This window comes from Oncorhynchus tshawytscha, unplaced genomic scaffold, assembly GCF_018296145.1.
Source record: "Oncorhynchus tshawytscha isolate Ot180627B unplaced genomic scaffold, Otsh_v2.0 Un_contig_4004_pilon_pilon, whole genome shotgun sequence".
NCBI lineage: Eukaryota > Metazoa > Chordata > Actinopteri > Salmoniformes > Salmonidae > Oncorhynchus > Oncorhynchus tshawytscha.
Window position 1 is genome coordinate 212,925 of NW_024609736.1, and position 25,494 is coordinate 238,418.

At 43.5% G+C, this 25,494-nt stretch overlaps 1 protein-coding gene across 1 annotated transcript in view; it reads left to right on the plus strand.

The window, feature by feature from the left end:
* Positions 1–5,360: 5,360 nt before the first annotated feature.
* Positions 5,361–25,494, plus strand: part of LOC112236239 (adhesion G protein-coupled receptor L1) — a 143,477-nt gene continuing 123,343 nt past the window's right edge. Inside the window, exons 1-2 of the mRNA XM_042317381.1 lie at positions 5,361–6,232; positions 6,627–6,745. The gene's annotated coding sequence lies outside the window, so the exon portion shown is untranslated. The remainder of the gene's footprint in view (positions 6,233–6,626; positions 6,746–25,494) is intronic.

Genomic DNA, 25,494 nt, shown 5'->3' on the forward strand with positions numbered 1-25,494 from the left:
TTAAATGGTAGTGTATATATATAATTCTTTGGTCGAGGCCACCTAGTGGCTGGGGGCCCTAAGCAACCACTTATGTCTGGAGCCGGCATGTGTGTGTTTGTGACTGTGTGTGCTTGCATACAGTATATAATCTCCCTCTCTCTATCTCTCCCTCCCTCTCTCTATCTCTCCCTCCACCTCTCTCTATCCATCTCTGTTTCTCCCTCTCCCTATTCCTCTCTGTCTCCCTCTCTCTACCCATCTCTGTCTCTCCCTCCCTCTCTCTATTCCTCTTTGTCTCTACCTCCAACTCTGTCTCACTCTCTCCCTCCATCTCTCTATTCCTCTCTCCCTCTCTCTGTCTATTCCTCTCTCCCTCTCTCTATCCATCTGTCTCTCCCTCCAACTATGTCTCTCCCTCCCTCTCTCTATTCCTCTCTGTCTCTCTCTCTCCCTCCAACTATGTCTCTCTCTCTCTCTGTCTTTCCCGCTCTCGCTCTATCCCTCCCTCTCTATCTCTCCCTCACTCTCTGTCTCTCCCTCTCTATCCCTGTTTCTCCTTCCCTCTATCCCTCCATCTCTGTCTCTCCCTCTCTCTATCTATCCCTCCCTATCTGTCTCTCCCTCTCTCTCTGTCTCTCCCTCTCTCTATCCCTCTCTGTTTCTCCTTCCCTCTATCCATCACTCTCTGTCTCTCCCTCTCTCTATCTCTCCCTCACTCTCTGTCTCTCCCTCTCTCTATCTCTCCCTCACTCTCCCTCTTGCCCTCCCTCTCTGTCTCTCCCTCTCTCTATCTCTCCCTCACTCTCTGTCTCTCCCTCTCTCTATCTCTCCCTCACTCTCTCTCTCCCTCCCTCTCTGTCTCTCCCTCTCTCTATCCCTCTCTGTTTCTCCTTCCCTCTATCCCTCACTCTCTGTCTCTCCCTCTCTCTATCTCTCCCTCCCTCTCTGTCTCTCCCTCTCTCTATCTCTCCCTCACTCACCGTCTCTCCCTCTCCCTCACTCTCAGTCTCTCCCTCTCTCTATCCCTCTCTGTTTCTCCTTCCCTCTATCCCTCCATCTCTGTCTCTCCCTCTCTCTATCCCTCCCGCTCTGTTTCTCGCTCTCTCTATGCCTCCCTCTCTGTCTCGCCCTCTTTCTACCTCTCTCTATCCCTCTCTGTCTCTCCCTCATCCATATTCATCCAGCATCTCTTCCTCTCCCCATGTCAACCACAGCATGGCGTTAATACACCAATTAGCCCTGAGAAGAGATAATGGACTATTTTATATTGCAATGGAGGGAGGGAGAGAGGGAGAGAGAGAGAGAGAGAGAGAGGGAGAGAGAGAGAGAGAGAGAGAGAGAGAGAGAGAGAGAGAGGGAGAGCGAAAGGGAGGGAGAGAGAGAGAGAGAGAGAGAGAGAGAGAGGGAGGGGGGAGAGAGGGAGGGAGGGAGGGAAAGAAAGAGAGAGAGAGGGAGAGAGAGAGAGAGAGAGAGGGAGAGAGAGAGAGAGAGAGAGAGAGAGAGAGAGAGAGAGATGGGTCTCTCTTTATGGACGTGGCCTGTGAAAACGCTGTAACGGAGTAGCGTTTGTTGTGAAGATCCAGCCAATGGACGGTGGGTGCACGATGAGAAAAGAGCATCAGCGGTCACGGGGGTGTGGGATGAAAGGTGTGGGTGTTACACCAACACTTTGGTGGTTAATGAAACCATAAGCCTGTTTGGCTTTGTCCTGCTGCTCACAGTGGTGGTCCAGCCTTTCACAGCCCATTCAAATGCCACGCACTTGTTCCCTACGAAGAACAACTAATACAGAACTATTCATAATGCAGTGGTTTTGGGGGGATGAAAATGAGAAGGTGACATAAAAAGTTTTAACATTTAACAAGTGTTGCTGTTCATCTAATCCTGAAAAACGAATAAACAGACAGAAAACAGCATACAAAACAAGAAAATATGTATATGCATGATGCTAGTAACACTGTAAAAACACTGTAATATCATGGTATTACATAGTAACATAGTAACACTGTAAAAACACTGTAATACCATGTTATTACATAGTAACATAGTAACACTGTAAAAACACTGTAATACCATGTTATTACATAGTAACACTACTATGGAATGATAAATAGTAGTATAAGCATGGTACTGTAATTGCATTTGAAATGGATTCAAGCTGGTTTTTATTACACAATAAAGCAGAGGTACTCAAAGTCGGGGTCACGACTCCACACAGGGGAAGTGCAGTAGGGTCACGACTCCACACAGAGGAAGTGCAGTAGGATCACGACTCCACACAGGGGAAGTGCAGTAGGGTCACGACTCCACACAGAGGAGGTGCAGTAGGGTCACGACTCCACACAGAGGAAGTGCAGTAGGGTCACGACTCCACACAGGGGAAGTGCAGTAGGGTCACAACACCACACAGGGGAAGTGCAGTAGGGTCACGACTCCACACAGAGGAAGTACAGTAGGGTCACGACTCCACACAGGGGAAGTGCAGTAGGGTCACGACTCCACACAGAGGAAGTACAGTAGGGTCACGACTCCACACAGGGGAAGTGCAGTAGGGTCACGACTCCACACAGAGGAAGTGCAGTAGGGTCACAAGTGCAACATTTTTTACAATTATTTCATGGGACAATATACCAAAAACAAATTATTTTGAGAAAGATAAATTGAAAAATACAACTTTATTAAGTCAATTTATTTATTTGTTCTCTTAATTTTGATAAGAGTTGTGAAAATGTAGGCTAATGAATTCAAGCTTGTTTGTTGATAATAAAATCAAAATGTAGAGATTTTAAGGTTGTTTCATTAGATGTTAAATGTGGGGTGGGATGGACTGCCAGAAATTCTGTCCAAAAACAATGGGGTCCCCAGAAATTCTGGTGAAAAAAAGGGGGTCCCCGCTGAAAAAACGTTTGTATACCACGGCAATAGAGTGACCATTTGTGTCATTATGCAATGTTCCTTATTGTGTAATAACAAAAAGCTCACGCCAATGAATTGCTATAATATAAATTGACACAATCTAAAATTTGACAATTGCATTGCTATCTACAGTACCTTATATCAAAGTAAGTCATAAAGAAGTGGTTGTAGTGGAGGTGCTAGTATTTGTCAGTCGTTAGCTGAGCAAGATATACTGTACTAGTAATAGCAATAAGTGCCCAGTACTGTAATAACACAACAATAGTGGCAAAGACATTGACATGGTGTTGTGTGATTTCTTTGAACGACACCGAGCATTAACTGAATAACACGTGTTTGCTGATTCATGGCTCGCTACAGTACATTACACTACCATAGGTGACACAGCTTCAATCTCTCCCATGTATATACAGCTGTGTGACTGTCTGATTCATGGCTCGCTGCAGTACATTACACTACCATAGGTGACACAGCTTCAATCTCTCCCATGTATATACAGCTGTGTGACTGTCTGATTCATGGCTCGCTGCAGTACATTACACTACCATAGGTGACACAGCTTCAATCTCTCCCATGTATATACAGCTGTGTGACTGTCTGATTCATGGCTCGCTACAGTACATTACACTACCATAGGTGACACAGCTTCAATCTCTCCCATGTATATACAGCTGTGTGACTGTATGATTCATGGCTCGCTGCAGTACATTATACTACCATAGGTGAGACAGCTTCAATCTCTCCCATGTATATACAGCTGTGTGACTGTCTGATTCATGGCTCGCTACAGTACATTATACTACCATAGGTGACACAGCTTCAATCTCTCCCAAGTATATACAGCTGTGTGACTGTCTGATTCATGGCTCGCTGCAGTACATTACACTACCATAGGTGACACAGCTTCAATCTCTCCCATGTATATACAGCTGTGTGACTGTCTGATTCATGGCTCGTTACAGTACATTATACTACCATAGGTGACACAGCTTCAATCTCTCCCATGTATATACAGCTGTGTGACTGTATGATTCATGGCTCGCTATGGAGCCTTCAGAGGGCAGTGCAATCAGGAAGAGAACCATAAAAATAGAATGATTAGAATGAAGTTCCCTTTTCAAGTCATTGAGGCCATGACGGTGCTGTTCTAGCAATGCTATTTCTATGGACAGAACAGTGGCCCTAGCATGGAAGAGGTGGATAGTTATCATCCTGCACACCTACAGACTATAGACCAAAAGCTATTGCAATGCAATTGAATTGGAACTGAAGTTAGACCTGTTTGGCCCCAACAAATGCATGGGTTACATAATGGATCAATCCACTGTCTATTTGACAAAAAGCCTTCCTTTAGTTAGTTGTATAATGTCTCAGATATGGGTCAGATTGATTCAGGTCCAAACCCACTGCTGTCAAAGTAATCCGCTCCAATTCCATCAGGTGGTTTGAAATATTCTAGAACTAATGTAATAATGTAATGTTACCCTTTGCAAGGAATTGTTTTCCTTTTCAGCCATGTGTCAATTGAATAAACTAAGGAGGGTCCTGCTGCAAATGAAATGGATGCAGGGTAGGTCTACTCCCACAAAAAGGTCATATCCAAACACCTTACAGTCTGTTGTTTGTTGTTGTACTGTGTGAGACATCCTGAGCTGCCCGCCAGCAGTTTCATACTGTGGGTTCCCTCTAATGAGCGAAGACGTTTAGTAAAGCCACATGGAACCAATGTGGACATCTGTCCAGACTGGTCTCAGAATGGAGGACCTACCAGCTGATATGAACAACAGAGAGCTATGGCATGCCACTGTCCAGCACATTGCGCCACCATGAGCAAGTAAGCAAGCGAGCCTATAGGCTGCTAATTGTCAGCAGATCACTTTAAATGAAGGCCTACTTTATAGCGGCGTTGTTATGCGATGTAATAGTTTATAGATGATTCAGTATAACATATTTTATAAATCAGTAGTTATAACTCATTGGTTGACATTGGGATTGTAATGTTGATGTTTAACACATAGTTCGGTGATGTGGCTGATTTCTAAACTATCTGAAGGAGTCATACATAGTCTACTACTAGGTCTACTAGCCTTCACAATCCCTTTATAAAGTACAGACCAAGACTGTGTTAGGCCTGTCATTGGTTTCATTTGGAACCCGGAGACAAAATAGCCTAATAGTGTATTGGACAGCATGCAATGTCCAATAATATAACGTATCTAACTGCAGTTTTATAGGGGGACTTGGGTGTAGGCTTAGGCTATTATTATACAAAAGACTTGCCGTTCCTGTTACCGTCCTGAGCGCCTTCACTAGGGAGCGGCATCACGCGGTGAAACAATACTCTTTCACCAATGCTGCTTTCTTCGGCGTCCTTCTCAACGAGGCACTCGTGTAAACGAACATACATAGCTTACCCTGTGTCCTTCTCACCTTTCCTTCGTCTTCTCTCTGCTTCCTCCCATGCCACGACCATAAACCCGAACACGTAGTCTAGGATACGTAGTCTGCAAATAAATGAATAACAAGATGAGAATCACACGTCTGAAATAACGTTTATGTTTCTGCGTGCGCGGTGGCGCCTGTCTATAGGGACCAAACGTCGACTAGGGAATCTAATTATCGCCTCGAGGACTTCACCTGAAATATAGACTTCTCGGTGGAGATTTCGAGATTTTAATAAACAACATATGCGCGACGCTGAATGCTACGCGGTGAACAGCCAGATGCGCGCCTCGCCTGCCAGTCTGTCATCACAGGCAACGACATATGACATTTGCATCACAGGAAAGATGAACTAGCTAAACTTGCTTGCTTTTGTGGGGAAAAAATGCCATTGTGTTTGGTTATTGAAATATGAGCTAAACGCTCTGCAGAACTATTAGTCGTTATTTTGTAGCCGCATGATAGCCTTTCAATTTAACATAAATTATCCAACATCCATCTTTCAATAAATAATCTTAGCCTACCCGTTGACATCGCTGAGGAAGTTCGCCTCAGCTGTGGGGCACCATAAATCTATGAATATTCGCACACAATCATTTTGAATTTTTAGGTCATTCATACAAAATGTGCGAGAATAGACTACTTGAATGTTCTTGAGTGCGTAGAAGTCCTCTGTGGGCTACCAGCGACAGACATTTCGACATAGGCTACTGACAGAGGAGACAGAACGACTGCTATTTTCTACGTGGCATGAGTCGGTAAAGGAACCTTTGATATTTGTGTTTTGGTTCCAGGTTTGATATATCTGCATTGAGAGTCAACAATTGTGGATAGCCTATAATGGAATTTCTTAACCACCGACATTAGAACCGCATCGGTCCTTCAACACAAGGTATTTAGCCATTGAAGCCTAAAATATTTAGGAAAAGATCCAAAGAGATACGTTTTGCAATGGCAAATTGAAAACGGCTTATCTACAACAATTTCAAACGGACTGCGCAGCACACATTTATGTGCTAGGCTAGAGACGTTATTGCTTATTATGGAAAACTGGGACCGCCTTTACGCGCCTAAACGAAATATTGTCTAAAAATGAGGCGAGGTCGCATTACTATTTATTCTGATACGCATATGGGTATAATTCCATGAGCATAAACATGATATGAGGGATACGTCGCCACTGTTTTTGTCATTTTTAACCGGCAGGATTTTTCCCGTTTCATTCGCAGTGGTTGTTTTGAAGATAGCAGGTTATTAATTGTTTATCTTTATGCATCCGCACGAAGAAGGACCAAGAAATGACAAACGACGGATAACCAGAGGAGAAGGGGACCGTGAAAAGAGGGGAAAGGAAGAATGAATGAGATATACTGAGCAACGAAGGAAGGAGATTGGAGGAATCAAGGTAGGACACGAAGCAAGGTTTTTTAATGTTATAACCCATGTCATCTATTTGGGTCTACGGGATGCTGCACTGAATGTGACGGTGGAATCTGTCTGTCTGGCAGAGAGGTGGAGAGGTGTGTAACGAGCTTTATTTATTGGTATTTTATGCTTGGACATATGTGGAGTATGTTTACGATGCGTCAACAACAGTTGCTTCATGATTAAAACGTGTGGTGATTTTTGTGTGTACACTCGTATTTGACTAAGTGGACATTAATAGGTCATTTATATTGGACATAATGTCTGAAGTGCAACGTGCAATGCATTACTATTTAAATTGACCATTATTAAATTGAATTAATGTTAAGAACACTGAATGTTATTTAGCCTCAATCTCTCTGAAATTGAAAACGGTGGACTAGTCTATACAATTAGTCTATACTACATTGTACAACGTTCTGTTGATATCTATGATTATGCGCAAAATCACTTCCACGACAGCTATTTGGCTTGAATTTGACTGCCGGTGTCCGACACTGGTATTGGAAGAGGACTTTGGCCATTCACGGGCTTGACGTGTACGCAGATGACATGGGAAGAAAAGCGAGCCAGCTTCCTTAATACATTTAATGTATGAGTGAGCGATGAACTGTCGTGGTAAGCTTGCCTGGACGAATTGCCTGGCTTGCAGCGCCCTATACGAGCCCAACCACCCATGAAGAAAAAACGAGAGTATGTGAAAGAAAAATGCGATGAAGAGACAGAGGCAGCATAAGCGGTGTGATGTACTACCTCCATCTATTTCCCCATTTTCCAGCAGCAGCACAGTAGCAGGTCGTCTCACGGAGAGACACCTTTTATCATTTAAGGGCTCATTGCGTGTTATACAAGAAAATCCGCATTAGAGCGCAGGAGAGCTGAAAAGTGAACTGCTCGCCCGTCCCCAATGTGTGGGACTAAAGCATTAATCCTCGACCTCGTTAAACCGTAGCCCAGCCTATACACCACACACTTCATATTCCATATTAACATATTCACTACTGAATAGGCCTATACTTTCACAGATCTTTTTAGGGTAAGGGCACAGAGGAAATGGAAGCCTGCAACTAACATAATACAAACAACATGATTGAAACAGCCACTCAGTTTTTCTAGCCTACATCAGCACATGCCAAAGTTAGTTTTGGACTGATACATTTTCTGGATCTTAATGTCCACTCCACACATATGCAGAGAAGTAGCAGGTATTGGAATTCAAATCCCTTTACATATTAAAGCGGTTATTTTGTGCGTTCAAGAAGCCTCTGGCATCCTTCTAGAAATGGTTGAAAGCCAAACATTCTCTCTGCTTGAAGACAAGACAGAAGGATTTATGCGTCTCTGTCTGCGTGTCACATCACCATCAGAAAAATGATTATTGGATTTCAGTGGGATGATTAATAGTCAGGCATTAGCATGGTATTAATGATACCCCCATGTTGTAATATGGCGGTAATCGGAAATTTTGTTTTGGCGGTTGGCGTAATGGAAGCCATACGTAATACGTGAAGAGTCAAATATTCACATGTACTGAAGGAATCATTTGCATCCAAACCTACATGAAAATAAAGCCATGTTTATATTCAATCCATATTCTAGCTCTTGCACACGCGCACACACACACACCAATTTTTCATACAAATAACACTAGTGGCTCCTACGGTCCTCTCTATATTTCCCTAGCAACATCCACCCTGTTCAGCATATGAATTGGTTCATCCCCCAAAGCTACTCATAAGGCTGACTAAATGGATATGTTAATACAAACTTAAGTCAAGAGATACACCGCTGATACAAATTCCTCCACAAACAACCCAGGACACAACACAGTGCCCTGTGGAACACCTGCTGCATCGTATAGTTTATTGAACTGCTAATCATCATTTACGAAAATGGCACATACAGTGCCTTCAGAAACTATTCATACTCCTTGACTTATTCCAAATGTTGTTGTGTTACAGACTGAATCCACACATAATACCCCATAATGACAAAGTGAAAACATGGTTTTAGAAATTTTTGTAAATGCATTGAAAATGAAATACAGAATTTCTCATTTACAAAAGTACACACACACCTAAATCAATACTTTGTAAAAGCACCTTTAGTAGTGATTACAGCTGTGAGTGTTTCTGGGTACGTTTCTATGAGCTTTGCATACCTGGATTGTACAATATTTCTACATCATTCTTTAAAAAATTATTCAAGCTCTATCAAGTTGTTTGTTGATAGCCATGGCTAGGCAGCCATTTTTTAGTTGTTTCACTGCTCGACTGAGGGACCTTACAGATAATTGTGTGTGTGGGGTACAGAGATTAGGTAATAAACAGTTATTGCACACAGAGTGAGTCCATGCAACTTATTATGTAACTTGTTTAGCACATTTATACTCCTGAACTTATTTAGTCTTGCCATAACAAAGGTGTTGACTAGTTATTGACTCAAGAGTTTTTAGCTTTTCATTTGTAAACATTTCTAGAAACATAATTCTACTTTGACATTATTGGGTATTGTGTGTAGGCCAGTGACACAACATTTTAATTGAATCCATTTTAAATTCAGGCTGTTACACTACAACATATAATATTCCATAAAAGAAGCAAAAACGTCAATTTGAGTCTGTAGCCTGAATTCATGATCAGCCAGCCTGCTCCGGTCCATTCCATTGCATTAGGTTGAGGTGTTCACTGATGGATACAGACAGACTGCGTAGCACCATGCATTTTTCATAGTGTGTTGTGCAGTGCTGCTGTACAACTGCCTCTCATGTGAGGTGCATAGGCACTGGCTAGTAATCTTTATACCTTTTTAAATAACGTCGCACGTGTCTATGCAAGGATGGGTTTTTTCTCCCTCGTCTGACCTACAATCTGGCTATCTATCATGTGCTGTATTTTACATTTCTCATTTTTTTCTGTCTCTCTCTACTTTCTCGGTCTCTCTTTGTCTCTCTCTGTCTCTGTCTCTCTCTGTCTCTCTCTGTCTCTTTCTGCTTTCTCTCTCTGCTTTCTCTCTCTCTCTCTCTCTCTCTCTCTCTCTCCCGCTCTCTGTCTCACACTCTCTCCCTCCCTCTCCCTCTCTCTCTCTCTCTCCCTCTGTCTCTTTCTCTCTCTGCTTTCTCTCTCTGCTCTCTCTCTCTCTCTCTCTCTCTCTCCCTCCCTCCCTCTCTTTCTGCTTTCTCTGTCTCTCTCTCTCTCTCTCTCCCTCCCTCTCTCTCTGTCTGTCTCTCTCCCTCTCTCTCTCCCTCTCTCCATCTCTCTCTCTCTCTCTCTCTCTCTCTCTCTCTCTCTCTCTCCCCTCTCTCTCTCCCTCCCTCTCTCTCTACTCTCTCATCCTCCTCTCCCACTGGTCAGGGTGTTTACCTGCTGTTGGCAGCTTGTGCTGGCTGGTTATTTACCAGCCGTGTAGAGTGATAAGGTTTCTTCTGACAGGGAAAGCCATTATGATTCTAATGACAGTTATTGTGGCGGATCGGAGGCAGAGTTGATTGGCAACTTTGTATGTGTTTCAGCTCCCTAAAAACACGGAGAGACAAGGACGCTTTAAAACAGCTGTTGCCGAAAGTAATTATTGTAATTGATTGTGCCCTATCATGTTTTTTTTTCTTCAAAATTGCATCTGTAATTAGTTTTTCTTATTTTTGTATTTGCCAAGATTACCGGATTGCAGGGTGGAGGTGTTAATGCATGTTTCTGAGTGATTGGACAGAAGAAGGGGAGAAAGAGAGAGAGAGAATTGGTGAGCGGAGGAGAGAGAGAGAGGTACACAATGGGCAACAAGCAGAAATTGTCTGGGTTGTTGTGCGGAGGCACAAAGGCGACGGGAACAGGGCGTCCCAGTCAAGGCTGTTCGGGGCTGGAGCTCAGTCAGGGCCTTTGTGTTGTGAAGTGTTGCTGGGTGAATGTGTCTCTGAATGTAGCAGCCTGTAACTGCAGCATCCCAGTGCCACTGCCTTTACGAGTCACACAGGCCCTCCTACATCTGGAACAGGGGCGAGGGCTGGGAGGGGGGGGTTAAACCTCACCCCATCATCCCTCTATCCTGCACATCCTTGAGCCACCCTCATTTATAACATGACCAGAGAGCATCAGTCAGGAGGACTGTTTTTCATACATGGAGTGGGCTGTAGAATTAGCCTGATGGGTCCATGTAGGAACACAGTGGATTGTTTGCCCTCCGTATTTGGGTTGTGTCTATCGACTGTGAAGGGGCTTGGTTTACAGTTGTGAAAAGACTCAAAGAGGCCCAATCAATGGACCACTCAGCCACCCAAGCAACTCATTTGGATCTGCCCACGTTAACAGTAGCGTGTGTGTGTGTGTGTGGATTGGCTCCAAATTGGCGTGGCACTCTGGTAAGTCACACCAGTCCTAACAACCACCCTGCAACCTGCTGCCCACAATGGCAGACTGATTGCCCTTTTCAACATGCTTGATTATTCCATTCATACTGGGAAAGAAAAGTAAAAATGTAGCCAGACTAGGGTCTCAACAATTGCCGTTGTATATCCAGCAGCATAGCACTCCCCGCCTCGGCCCTTAGTGTTCAGCACAGCATCAGTCTATTCCAACCTCCCTCTCCATTATTTCACTGTTCAAATATATTTAGATTCGTAAGATGCTGTTCTTGAAAAAGAGTTGGAGGTCCATAGTGGCCATTTTGAAACACAATGAAAGTACAGCACTTAAGAATAATGATACTGTATACGAAAAGATCTTAGTCCTGCTGGTTGCAATAAATGTTATTATAGTATGATGAAAGCTGTTATGGAAGGTGTTTTCTATTCAAGGAACTGCCAGAGCTATAGGTGCTCTTTACTTAAAGCTGCAATCAGCAGTTGAAACAATAACAAAGCAAATTCCCCGTCCCTGTTTTGGTAAAAAGCTGAGGGATGGGGCTGGAGAAATGTTACCACTCCCAAATTCATAGACTGAGCTATGGATTCAAGGACTGACCGTCCATCATAACACATGTAGTTTTAACCATGTTTTGAGCTCATATAGTGTCACATTCTGACCTTTATTTCCTTTGTTTTGTCTTTATTTAGTATGGTCAGGGTGTGAGTTGGGCAGTCTATGTTTGTTTTTCTATGTTTGGTTTCTGTTTCGGCCTAGTATGGCTCTCAATCAGAGGCAGGTGTCGTTAGTTGTCTCTGATTGAGAATCATACTTAGGTAGCCTTGGGTTTCACTGTTGGTTTGTGGGTGTTTGTTTCCGTGTCAGTGTTTGTCGCCACACGGTACTGTTTCGGTTTCGTTTCTTCACGTTTCTTTTGTTATTTTTGTATTCAGTGTTCAGTGCTTTCTTTGATTAAAGTTATGGACACTTACCACGCTGCATCTTGGTCCGATCCTTACTCCTCTTCAGACGAAGAGGAGATCTGCTGTTACATATAGTGGTTGTTTACATTTAATTTGTTTACAAACAGAGTAAAACAAGCATATATTTGGGGGGATTCTGATGGGGTACGACAGTTGAACTAAGCTTATGAGGAATTTATAAATGATATTCTTCAATAATCAATGGCTACATATCATGGATTTCTACCCCCCAAAAATGTATGTATCAACTGCAGATTGCTCCTTTAAAGTAAAAAAGTATGACTCTTATATACTGAACAACAATTTAAACGCAACATGCAACATTTTCAAAGATTTTACTGAGTTACAGATCATAGAAGGAAATAAATTCATTAGGTCCTAATCAATGGATTTCACCTGACTGGGGAGGGGTGCAGCCATAGGTGGGCCTTGGAGGGCATAGGCCCACCCACTTGGCAGCCAAGCTCACCCAATGGGGAGCCAGGCCCAGCCAATCAGAATTTGTTTTTCCCCACGAAAGGGCTTTATTACAGACAGAAATACTCCTCAGAACTATCCCTTTTAGAATAATGAAGAGGATTCAGAACACATTTTTTCCACTTGTCTCCATTTCCCCATGTCTCTCCATGTATTTCCTCCTAAGACAGTGAGAGGGAAGAGACATCCCCAGAGAGGGTGAAAGACAGAGAGGTGAACCATTAGCACCATCCAAGTTAAGCTTTCCTACTCGTTAGGCTAAATGGGCTCCTTGCTGAACCTGTCTGTCTGAAAAAGTAGATCCCGGCCAGATGAAAGGAAACAGGGATCAATTGACCTAATAGCTTGTACAATCATCTCCTATGCTTTTCTGATAGATTGACGGAGGGTGTTGGCTGGAGTAGAAGCAGTGATGGTCATGAAGCTGCTGGGATGGGCTGCTCAAATTGGTCGAAACAGAGCTGTGGTGTGTGAGACGTGGTGTGTGTGTGGTGTGTGTGTGTTATCAGTGACAGTCCAGTACCAGCTTCCTCCAACTCTTCCTCCTCAGTATACCTTTTCACACTTGGTGACTCAAGACTTGTTTCATTGCTCTCTCTCTCTCTCTCTCTCTCTCTTTCTCTCTCTCTCGGCATCAATACTGACACTTTTGTCCTCATTACCCTATCAGCCTGCGCTCTCTGCCACACAGAGACACTTCCTCCCCCTAATAGACCACTCTCTACATGACCCACTGGCTCCTCACTGGCTCCTCCCTGGCTGCTCACTGCTCCTCACTGGCTGCTCACTGCTCCTTGCTTCCACTGACCCTCTCAGAGCAGGGGAATTAGTGCAGAAGTTATTCATTGTCTTCTTAGAACAATCAGCAGCTCCCATGAGGCGTCAGGCTAGATAAAGAGAAATGCATCAACAGGGGGGCGAGCCTGCATGGCGCCGGAGTGTGTGTGTGTGTTTGTGTGTGTGTTTGTGTGTGTGTGGTTACCTGTTCTGTAAGGGCAGCAGCAGTGCTCACCTGAGACATGAGTCTGTCCATAGAGGACTGTGCAGCTCTGCCGTGTGTGAGGGGAGCTGTTATTTTTGTCCGCAACACTCGCTCTGGAGAAGATGTGTTTGAAGAGTGTGTACATGTGTGTGTGTGTCAGCTAGGGTTTGAGCTGTGAGAGAGGAGACACCACAAGGACACACAACGGCAGCTGTTTGTTTGCCTGTGTCTGTAGAAATGGGAGTTGGAAGGAACAGGGGAGAGGTAGAGGAAGGAGAAAGGGAGAGGTAGAGGAACAGAGGGAGGAGGAGAGAGGGAGCTCATGAAGAAAGGGGTGACAGGCCAATGTAGATTCATAAATAAAAGCAGCCAAAACAACTAAAGCATAACACATAAGCAGATGGTAGATGAGAGAAAGGAGAGAGACAGAGAGGTGTAGAAAGAGAGACAGAGAGGAGAGAGAGAGGGGGAGATAGAAAGAGAGGGGGTAGAGAGAGAGACAGAGATGAGAGAGAGAGGGGGAGATAGAGAGAGAGGGGGTAGATAGAGAGAGACAGAGCCAGAGAGCGCATCCAGAGTAGATTCATTAAGAATTATAATTACAGTGAGACTACGCATCTCTCACCTGAGATTAGCCCTGTGGCCTGCTCCCTCTCTTCTCTCCTTCAACCTTCTGCTCCTTACTGTATTATTGTCATCAACGATCCACAGCGTCTACGAAACGTCTACTGGATTTATGATGTTCACTGACCACACTGTCCAACTGCCAATGGACATACCAATTAGAGGTTGACCGATTAATCGGAATGGCCGATTAATTAGGGCCGATTTCAAATTTTCATAACAATCAGAAATCTGTATTTTTGGACGCCGATTTTGTTTTTACAACTTTATTTAACGAGGCAAGTCAGTTAAGAACACATTCTTATTTTCAATGACGGCCTAGGAACGGTGGGTTAACTGCATTGTTCAGGGGCAGAACGACAGATTTTTACCTTGTCAGCTCAGGGATTCAATCTTGCAACCTTAAGGTTAACTAGTCCAATGCTCTAACCACCTGCCTCACGAGGAGCCTGCCTGTTACGCGAATGCAGTAAGAAGCCAAGGTAAGTTGCTAGCTAGCATTAAACTTATCTTATTAAAAACAATCAATCAATCATAATCACTAGTTATAACTGCACATTGATGATATTACTAGTTTATCTAGCGTGTCCTGCGTTGCATGTAATCGATGTGTTGCGGATTCTCGAAAAAAGACTGTCGTTGCTCCAACGTGTACCTAACCATAAACATCAATGCCTTTCTTAAAATCAATACACAAGTATATATTTTTAAACTTGCATATTTAGCTAAAAGAAAGGTTAGCAGGCAATATTAACCAGGTGAAATTGTGTCACTTCTCTTGCTTTTCATTGCACGCAGAGTCAGGGTATATGCAACAGTTTGGGCCGTCTGGCTCATTGCAAACCAATTTGCCAGAATTTTACGTAATTATGACAAGGTTGTGCAATGTAACAGCAATATTTAGACTTAGGGATGCCATCCGTTAGATAAAATACTGAACGGTTTCGTATTTCACTGAAATAATACTGTTACGGTTTTCTTCCGTCGAAGGAGAGTCGGACCAAAATGCAGCGTGGTTAATTCGATACATGTTTAATAGACGAATAAACACGATCAATAAAAAAACAATAAACGTACGTGAAAACCGAAACAGCCTAAACTGGTGCAAACTAACACAGAGACAGGAACAATCAACCACGAAACACTCAAAGAATATGGCTGCCTAAATATGGTTCCCAATCAGAGACAACAAGAATCACCTGCCTCTGATTGAGAACCGCCTCAGGCAACCATAGACTTTGCTACAACACCCCACTAAGCCACAATCCCAAAACCTACGAAAAACCCCAATACACAAACACACCACAAAATAAACCCATGTCACACCCTGGCCTGACCAAATAAATAAAGAAAACACAAAATACTAAGACCAGGGCGTGACAAATACGAAATAAAACGTTTTGTTTTCGAAATTATAGTTTCCGGATTTGACCATATTAATGACCTAAGGCTCGTATTTCTGTGTGTTATTATGTTATAATTAAATCTATGATTTGATAGAGCAGTCTGACTGAGCGATGGTAGTCACCAGCAGGCTCGTAAGCATTCATTCAAATGGCACTTTTGTATGTTTTGCCAGCAGCTCTTCGCAATGCTTCAAGCATTGCGCTGTTAATGACTTCAAGCCTATCAACTCCCGAGATTAGGCTGGTGTAACCAATGTGAAATGGCTAGCTAGTTTGCGGAGTGCGCGCTAATAGCGTTTCAAACGTCACTCGCTCTGAGACTTGGAGTAGTTGTTCCCCTTGCTCTGCAAAGGCCGCGGATTTTGTGGAGAGATGGGTAACGCTGCTTCGAGGGTGGCTGTTGTCGATGTGTTCCTGGTTCGAGCCCAGGTAGCGGGGCGTAGAGGGATGGAAGTTATATATTGTTACCCTGGCAATACTAAAGTATCTATAAGAACATCCAATAGTTAAAGGTATATGAAATACAAATGGTAAAGAGATAAATGGTCCTATAATTCCTATAATAACTACAACCTAAAACCTCTTACCTGGGAATATTGAAGACTCATGTTAAAAGGAACCACCAGCTTTCATAAGTTCTCATGTTCTGAGCAAGGAACTTAAATGTTAGCTTTCTTACATGGCACATATTGCACTTTTACTTTCTTCTCAAACACTTTGTTTTTGCATTATTTAAACCAAATTGAACATGTTTCATTTATTTGAAGCTAAATAGATTTTATTGATGTATTATATTAAGTTAAAATAAGTATTCATTCAGTATTGTTGTATTGTCATTATTACAAATACATTTTAAAAAATCAGCTGATTAATCGGTATCGGCTGTTTTTTGGTCCTCCAATAATCGGTATCGGTATCGGCGTTGAAAAATCTTAATCGGTCGACCTCTAATTCCAATACCTACTATTTTTCCATATAATTATAATGGTGCTCATTACCACAAACAATGACTGTGGAGCACTTCACTGCCCTTGTCCATACAATATGACCAGAACTCAAGGCTTAATATTTTCAGGTGAGTATGTGTTGAATATAGTTTCAACATAACACATATAAGACATGTTATGTGACCATAGTTTAACACAGACAGTGGTTTGGGGCCTAGTTTAATAACCACACAATCCAATCTTTATGAACTTTACCAGTTCTACTCAGCTCATCCCACTGCATACACAAACAAACCACACGTCATAGATCATCAGACCACAAATCAACTACACTGACCACAACCTAACCTACCATGACCTCACAGCAACATGGTATTCCAGTGACCACACGTCATGTTCTGACCTCACTGACCACAGCTATTCAAAACATCCAACATTACATCCAATAAAACCAATTACTATGCCCTGTCTCTTCCTTGACTATTTTATTGTTTGTTGTTGCTGATGCTCAGAGTGCATGGTGGACATTACAATGCCTCTGGAATAGGGCATTTCAGCCTTTTCCCCTTACAATTGGCTCATTGCTTTGCTTGTGACTTGATTTATTTGAAAGATTGGTTTTATTGATCTGGTGAATTAATGTGGTGGCCGTATAATCAGTGTGTTATGGAACTATGCAGAATTTGACATCTCTGTGAACTCAAATGAATTGAGTGTACACTATTGATCTGGTTATCCACTGAATTTACACAGCTATTTGTCTAAGGCCTGATTAATTCAGTCTGTGTGTGTGCGTGTGTGTGTGTATGTGTGTGTGTGTGTGTTTTGCCCGTGGTAATTGCATCTGTTATGGAAGGCTGGTTTTTACCCCTTTATTGGAGTCAAAGCAATGAGAGCATGAGAGAGAACTGATATAATACAACCACTCCCCAATATAGTACACCACACATACACACACACACACACACACACACATAAATACAGACACACATTTACACACACACAGGTATTGCGGAATGATGAGTCAAATTGTATTGCGTACCGGCAGGTACAGTATGTCAGAGTAGTGTTTGTTCCAACTGGAACAGGGAACCCTGAGTAAAGCTGTCTTACTAATGAACTGAGTTCTCCTGCGGATAGAGAAGGATTCCTCCTGACAGCTGTCTACCCTGATGCAGGGCCAGTCAAACAATAACATTTGTTTGGAGATGTTTGTTTGTGCTCATTATAGATGAAAGAAAGAGCCTTCCTCCATCCTCCTCATCCATGTTCATGTAGAAACCCCAAATAAAAACAGGGCTAGATAAAAAGGTATATATACGAATAGATACGGTATTTCATTAAAAAACACTTGAATTGTTAACTGGCTGTCGTTTGTAGCTACATTGACATTCTGCAGTCATAATTAGGTCTGGCTCAATTTCCGTATATATACCTTTTTATGGATGAAGACAGTCATGAAAATAAAATAATCGTCATAAAATACATAGAACAGCTGTGTAGAACGAACAGCTGACTGAAGACGGGACAGCCAGGCATTTGTGTGGTTGAGTCTGTATCTGCTGCAAACTAGTCTTCAGTTGGGCAAAGGCCCCCTCCCCACTTGAATTGAGACGCCAGTTCTATTCATTTTATTTCTAGGGCAGCACATGCAGTCTTTTTTTCCCTTCCCATATTTGCTATTCGAACGGCTATTAGGGTGACTGCGGTCATTTGGATGGACAATAAATGTCAACCAAAATTCCATGACCGTCACAGCCCTAGTCATAATAACCATTGTGATTAACATATCTCATATCTCACAGAGAGTATTCACTAATTCTGACTGACATTTGCTACTGTGTACTTTTTGCACATTGGCTGTCCTTGACCGTATGATATGCAGTGTCCTTGACCGTATGATATGCAGTGTCCTTGACCGTATGACATGCAGTGTCCTTGACCGTATGATATGCAGTGTCCTTGACCGTATGATATGCAGTGTCCTTGACCGTATGACATGCAGTGTCCTTGACCGTATGATATGCAGTGTCCTTGACCGTATGATATGCAGTGTCCTTGACCGTATGATATGCAGTGTCCTTGACCGTATGACATGCAGTGTCCTTGACTGTATGACATGCAGTGTCCTTGACCGTATGATATGCAGTGTCCTTGATCGTATGATATGCAGTGTCCTTGATCGTATGATATGCAGTGTCCTTGCTGGGTTACAGCACCATTTTCATTAGATAACTACGGAAATACCTTGCTTTGAATTGAATAAACATTATTATACATTCTTCCTATTTCTACGGAAATATATTCACTATAGACGGCACAAGGCTTAAGGACTTAGAATTACATTTCTAGATCCCTTTATCAAAAGGTATCCTACTGGTGTTAGTTTTAAATAATACATTCATTCAGGGGTTTCCTTTGTTTTTCCTTTCCAAAAGAATGAGTTTGGGGATCAAACTCTACCAACAGTAGGAGCTCATATTTTAGATTTTATTTAACCTTTATTTAACTAGGCAAGTCAGTTAACTCTTAAGGAGGCTGCGAATTTTCGCAGCTTTTTGTTAAAAATCGCGCAACATTTCAGCGCCTTGCTACTCATGTCAGGAATATAGTATATGCATATGATTAGTATGTGTGGATAGAAAACACTCAGACGTTTCTAAAACTGGTTAAATCACAGCTGTGACTATAACAGAACGTCTGTTTCATCGAAAAGCGCAGGAAAATCTGATCACTGAAAGTGGAAAAAAATATCCATGCGCCACTTACATGAATTGTTGAAGGTGAACCGTATTAAATGAGGCCGAGCTTGCAGTACCTACAGCTTCCACAGGATGTATAGAGTCTCCTCATTTGATTCGGATTTGATTCTTGGTCGAACCAACCCAAGGGAACCGATTCCCTCCGACCTGAAACAGGATGTTTTGGTCGAGGTTTTTCCGGTCATTTTTCCAGACGATTGCCTATAGCATTTACATCGCCTCCTGATGAATTTTATCGCTTATTAACGTGTACTAATACCTAAAGTTGCATTACAAAAGTATTTCGAAGTGTTTTGTGAAAGTTTATCGTCGACTTTTTAACTTTTAAAAAATGACGTTACGTTATGAAACGCTATTTTTCCCGTTTATCACACAGTCTTCATAGATCGATATCTAGGCTATATATGGACCGATTTAATCGAAAAAAAGACCCAATATTGATTATGGGACATCAAGGAGTGCCAACAAAGAAGATGGTCAAAGGTAATGAATGTTTTATATTTTATTTATGCGTTTTGGGTAGCGCCGTCTACCGCAAAATCTGTCTGTTTAGGTGACGTTGCAGTATTTTGGGGGTACATGCTATCAGATAATAGCTTCTCATGCTTTCGCCGAAAAGCATTTTACAAATCTGACTTGGTGGCTAGATTCACAACGAGTGTAGCTTTAATTCACTACCTTGAATGTGTATTTTAATGAAAGTTTCATGAAATTATGAGTTTTATCAAAAACTCTAGGTGGCGCTCTGAAATCCGCTGAGTGCTGTTCCTTCGTGGGAACAGTATTTTGCATCATCCTTAAGAAGAACAAATTCTTATTTACAATTATTATACATACACATAATAAAATCCCAATGTAAATTCTAAGTTCTTATTAATTACTCAGTAAGTTCCAAATCCCACCTTATAATGACCATGTAGCCTACAGTAACATTAATATTAGGGGCAACACCTAACCCATGTGATGGGTATAACTCTGGGAAGACCTCGAAGGCGACAGTGTCTGTAATGAACTTGTACTAGGTATGTAAGAACATGCTCTACTGACTGCTGTGGATTTACAGAGAATAATATGAAGCCAGTGTATAATTGGTTGGCACTCTGTAATTGCATTGAGGCCATTATAAGACTTTTAACAGGGCTATTCTAGCATCGTTTCTACTGATGGTCACTCTGACCCTTTGTACACTAACCACTAACCTTGTGTCCTTTATACACCCAGGATCTTCTGTTGGTCGAACTGTATGCTTGTTGTGCACTGATTGCCTCTATTCTAGCCTGCACTTACTTCTTGGCATGTATTTGCTGCATCGTACACTCATCTGGCTGCCACTCAATACCCTTGTCTTCTGCTCCTCCACCATCTGTCTACTAACATGAACAATCATCTAACCTCGCACTAGCTTATGCCACTGTATACTCAAAGTGTACCCTAACTAAAATGGCTTTGCACTCACTTGCCTGTTTGCACATCTAGCCTCTTCCTGCTTGTGTACTCTCACCTGCCCCTGAGTGCACTAACATGCTCCTTTGTCCACTCCCACATCCTGTCTCTGTCCTAGCATTCGCCCTCCACTCACCTTCACTCCTGAGCACATGTGCCCTCTCACTCACCCCACTCCTGAGCACACGTGCCCTCTCACTCACCCCACGTTAGCAGATATGGATGGAAGTACAAACGACCCTGAATGAACCCAGATATTGAGCCATTTTAAAGCTGGAGGCTTTAGACAATATCCCCAGCCTATCCCTGCTCTGCAGTGACCGTTCTACTGAAAAGGGAGGGGCCAGAGATCCTCCCAGCATGCACCAGGGCTTTATGGGAGTTTATGGGGAGTGTATGACCCCTCCTCTTCCTCAGCAGTGTACTAGCTTGCGCTGGTAGCCTGGCACTCTTCCCACTGGCTGGAATTAGCAAGGCGAGGAAAACAAACAAATTACAGGGAAATAAACGGAATGGGTAATAAGCATGTAGTGACATGAAGAGAATCCTGTCAGCAGGACAGGAGGGAGTTAGGGAGGGAAGTAAGGAGGGAGGGAGGTAAGGAAGGAAAGAAGGATGGAGGGGATGCAGAGTGTCATTTTATCCTTCACTCTCTCTCAATTTGTCCCTTATTCTATTTCTACATATCTCCCTATCTCTCTCTCCCTCTATCTCTCTCCTCTCTCTCTCAATTTCACTCTACCGCCCTCTATTCCCCCTCTCTCCCTGCGGCCCCTCGGCGTGGAGATCATCCCTGTGTATGGGGCAGTTGGAGACAGATGGGCGGATGATGGATCTGACGTTATAGACAGCAGCGTGATGGATGGTTGGCCGGCTGATATGGGATTAATGCAGTGGCCGGGCTGCGGGGGCCAGAGCGGATGGCTCTGTGATAGATAGATAAAACTGACGAGCAGATAAACAACAGAGCGCTAATCCACGCCCCCTTGATGGACAGAAAATCAAAGATGGGGAAAAGAGCACAGAGGGAGAGTTTGGGTGTTTGTGCTCAGTGTAGACTGTCTGCACGGTGTGGAGATAGAGGGGTCTGGAGGGTGAGAGGGACATGGGGTGTGTGTGTGTGTGTGTGGGGGGGGGGGCATTTTGACATGCAGATGAAGGATCTTAATTTGATCACTCTCTTGTTGCTGAGACATTTCCTGCACAGTAGTGTATTCAAGGTATAAAACGGATCCTGAAGTTGGTCATTTCCATTTAAAATGTCAGACTTGATTTCCAATAACGAAAAATCTATCAACCCCTAAAAAAGAGGTCCATTAATTATAATCCACATAATAATTCACATTTCCTGTTGCTGCAGGATTATTTTCCTGCTGCAGCAAACTGGCTCATATTAAGATCCTACATCTGTAGGGCTTAGTGTCAGCATGATTATAGGGAGATAACAGGATGGGATTGAGCAAACTGGGTGAGGGTAGAGTCTGGTGAAAGGGCATAGCTGGGTGTAGGTGGGCAGTATGGCTGTTGAAGAGAGATTGGGGCATAAGTAATTGGGCATAGTGGGGTATTATGGGGTGATTGGAATTGGATGATGTAGTCTGCTGGTTGGAGTTTGTAAATAGAGGAGATTGTTTTTAGGGGAGGAGGATGTTGGATTTGGTTATGAATCACACATTGTAGCTGTTCACCATCTCAGGGCACTACAGGGGCGTTGGTATCCTCACATTGTAGCTGTTCACCATCTCAGGGCACTACAGGGGCGTTGGTATCCTCACGTTGTAGCTGTTCACCATCTCAGGACACTACAGGGGCGTTGGTATCCTCACGTTGTAGCTGTTCACCATCTCAGGGCACTACAGGGCCGCTGGTATCCTCACATTGTAGCTGTTCACCATCTCAGGGCACTACAGGGGCGTTGGTATCCTCACGTTGTAGCTGTTCACCATCTCAGGGCACTACAGGGCCGCTGGTATCCTCACATTGTAGCTGTTCACCATCTCAGGGCACTACAGGGGCGTTGGTATCCTCACGTTGTAGCTGTTCACCATCTCAGGGCACTACAGGGCCGTTGGTATCCTCACATTGTAGCTGTTCACCATCTCAGGGCACTACAGGGGCATTGGTATTCACATTGTAGCTGTTCACCATCTCAGGGCACTACAGGGCCGTTGGTATCCTCACATTGTAGCTGTTCACCATCTCAGGGCACTACAGGGGCATTGGTATCCTCACATTGTAGCTGTTCACCATCTCAGGGAACTACAGGGCCGTTGGTATCCTCACGTTGTAGCTGTTCACCATCTCAGGGCACTACAGGGGCATTGGTATCCTCACGTTGTAGCTGTTCACCATCTCAGGGCACTACAGGGGCATTGGTATCCTCACGTTGTAGCTGTTCACCATCTCAGGGCACTACAGGGGCATTGGTATCCTCACATTGTAGCTGTTCACCATCTCAGGGCACTACAGGGGCGTTGGTATCCTCACGTTGTAGCTGTTCACCATCTCAGGGCACTACAGGGGCATTGGTATCCTCACATTGTAGCTGTTCACCATCTCAGGGCACTACAGGGGCATTGGTATCCTCACATTGTAGCTGTTCACCATCTCAGGGCACTACAGGGGCATTGGTATCCTCACATTGTAGCTGTTCACCATCTCAGGGCACTACAGGGGCGTTGGTATCCTCACGTTGTAGCTGTTCACCATCTCAGGGCACTACAGGGGCATTGGTATCCTCACGTTGTAGCTGTTCACCATCTCAGGGCACTACAGGGGAGAGAGAATAAAGTAGACGGCACGGGTCAAAATTTTGATTGATGACCCTGTGTCCATGATGACGTGTACATGTCCAAATATGGGCCTCTGGCCAGGACATCCTGTTCCTGTGGTCACGTGTTAGAGGGTGTGTTATTTTATATCTATATTGCATCCTTTGAAGTTGTCATGCTGATTGATGTCTAGGGACCTGGTTGAACTGGGGGGGTTCTGTGTTTGAACTTTTGAAAGAGTATGGCCCCCCACCCCCAGTTTTATTGCCCTTATGGTTGTTATCTAATGAAGCAGGAATGTCCGGGGTATTGGCTGTGGCAGACGCATTATAAATAAAAGTCCAGAACAAGACATGCGACACCAGAACAGTAAACAAGATTTTTAAACATGGATTTTGTGATCAGTGGCAAAGCTGTGATGACTGTAACAACGGAAGCAGGACAGCGGCTGAAACATAGAGAAAGGGCCAAGTATAATGCCGCAATATACGATGTGCCAAAAAAGCGGTTTCTAAGTGTGTATAGAACCCAGATACCGCCCGCAACTGCGCTGAAAGATCAAGTGCTGATGTCTAATGGACAGCAATGGGGGTATCTGTTTGATTAATTGGCCTGTAGAGTGAACCTCTATACGGTAGCGAAGGAGAAGAATATGCCGACCAGACATTAGGAGTGGACTATGGGGTTGAAGACTGGACGGTTTTTCGCCAGGTTTTGTGTCCCGAACTGGGACTTATCACCAAGGGGTATAGCTTGTTCACAGGCTACGAGACCCGTTGGGAAGGTACCCCTGACTCCTCAGGAAGAGTATTTCACAGGGTGAAAATACAAAGAAAGAATGGACTTCCATGTGGCTGCGTGGAGTTCTATATCAGCAACGAGGAAACCCGCAACCAAAACATTCGGGATTTTAGGTTGCGCATGCTTATTCCTTTTAAAAGTTGGGATTTAATGGAATTGAAAATGTTGGAGTTGTTGGACGCTCTGTTTGTACAGAGCCAACAGCGACAGAGCATTGTTCGGCTAAAGAAGTGCATAATATATACGAATCCCGAGGATTATGATTCAATGGAGCCCCAAGAAGGTACATCGTCAGAAGGGTCACCCCCCGAAGAAAACTGAGTACGCGGCTGCGTTAACCACGACCTGATACCCAGAGGGCTGGTTCAACAATAAAAGGAGGGTCCTTAAAACCTACAGTTCTTCACTTACGCATTAACCATGGATATTCCTACCACATACCAGGACTCCGAAACGTCATGGGGGCCCGACCCTAAGGATTGTATGCCTCGCAGCCCAACATTCTACTCCCCCCTGGGAAGACCCACGACACCCCCTACATGTAGACAGCCTGAGGACATGTTTGATGGGGTGGTCAGTACTATTTTTGTGGACACCATCAAGGCCTCTGTAGCCACGCTTTTAGATGTGGTGATTGGAGAATATATACGAGAAAAATGCATCGGTTGTGAGATCAATCACCCCAGCCAGTGCAGGCATCCATGCCTATACGACCCCCCAAGATACTACTTCTTCAACCATTTTGAGGCGCTGGTGAAAAGATGTTGGTCCTGCAGGTTTATACCATCGCTGGTCAGAGTGCCGTCTATCCCCAGAGTTTACGGGGTAACCGAGGCTTTCCTACATGAACTGAAGGAGGCGATCTACATCCACGAGAAACTCAAAGAAATCCAACACACCCTGGTGGACGATAACAAATACAGGGAAGCTGTGGTGGCTGATGTGATGACTTTCTGGCTCAATAAACCCCAAGAGAACGAGTGATATTTTTGTTATTTAGATGTAATGCAATGGGCAACTATGTGTATACGATGTTAGAGAGAATAAATACCTTTTTTCTTTTGAGAGAACTTACAAGTGTTATGCATCAAATTATTGAAAATAAAGTGAACAATGTATAGTTGTACACAACCCACAATTCCTGGACTAATGTAGAGCGTGTGCTGAAAATGGAACAAATCATGAATCATGTACGA